Source organism: Cupressus sempervirens, chromosome 1, assembly GCF_028749045.1.
Source record: "Cupressus sempervirens isolate cs-2001-9-10 chromosome 1, ASM2874904v1, whole genome shotgun sequence".
In the NCBI taxonomy this organism is placed as follows: domain Eukaryota; kingdom Viridiplantae; phylum Streptophyta; class Pinopsida; order Cupressales; family Cupressaceae; genus Cupressus; species Cupressus sempervirens.
The window spans coordinates 518,532,060-518,533,160 of record NC_143118.1 but is presented as its reverse complement, the minus strand read 5'-3'; the positions used below and the strand labels follow the sequence as shown (position 1 = coordinate 518,533,160).

General features: G+C 34.4%; 1 pseudogene; it reads right to left on the bottom strand.

Moving 5' to 3' along the window:
* Positions 1-449: 449 nt before the first annotated feature.
* LOC149578512 (isocitrate dehydrogenase [NAD] regulatory subunit 1, mitochondrial pseudogene) lies at positions 450-851 on the bottom strand (annotated as a pseudogene).
* Positions 852-1,101: the final 250 nt, after the last annotated feature.

Below are 1,101 nucleotides of genomic sequence, written 5' to 3'. Positions count from 1 at the left end.
GAGAGAAGTTGACTCATGAATACAATGCCCCATAACCAAGCTTGCAAAATTTGGATGGCCATAACCATCATGATCAAATCTAGAAAAAAATACATCAGCTTCTAAACTAATGATGTAATCCAAAGCTTCCCAAAGAATTTTATGAGTTCGCGTTCTAAAATCTAAAGGAGTAAGCTCTAGTTCTTTGCTAGCCTCATCCGTATAATAGCAAAAACAAACGTTCCAAGTTCAAAAGGGATTGTTAAGTCTACAGCACTCTGATCTGTTGATACCCAATTCAAAATATGCACACTTGGAGTTGAATCAAAGAATGATGTTGGTGCATTTTGCTAAAAAGTTGATTACCTGTCACCAAAGGTTGTTGGGTTCAACCACGCCATCCAATAATCACTATTTGCAGTAATTGAAACATTATTTGAGACAATAGAATAAAAGGTGTTAACCATCATTTATATGCAGCAGTTATCAACAATGATCTCATTATATTTGATCCCTTCATATTTCTTTGCAATTTTATGGTAGTACTCCAAAAATAGCCCATCTGCAAGTTTCATGATATTGGCCTTGTGCACAGCTGACACTATTTTTCTATTGTTAAGACATGCATACTCAAATGTGTACTTGGAAATCCATTCTAAGTAGAACTTTGTAATCACCTTGCAGCTTTCCACAACACCGGGAATGACCTCATGCTCAAATCTTGAATACTCCCCCTCCATATTATTCCTAATAACAACAATATTCACATCGTCGTGCCTAGTAGGAAAATCAAGAATATTCACATTTATTTTGATTGAGTCATCATTGATATTTTGCAGAAAGACAAACTTCCTCATACTATTGTGCAGCATTGTCCCAACTAATGTCTTGATTCATCATCCAAGGCATAGCTTATGTTTCAAGTGTATTTAATGAATATTTGACATATCTATTAGAAATCAAATGGAAAATTGGATTCCATTCACTATCAATTTCATTTATGATTCTCGAGTTTCCATCAATCTAGTATATCAGTGGATACAACCAATTTGTTCCTATCCATGGAATAAAATGATTGCATAAAGTTGAATAGATTTTCTCCAACCTTCATTGCTAGATGCT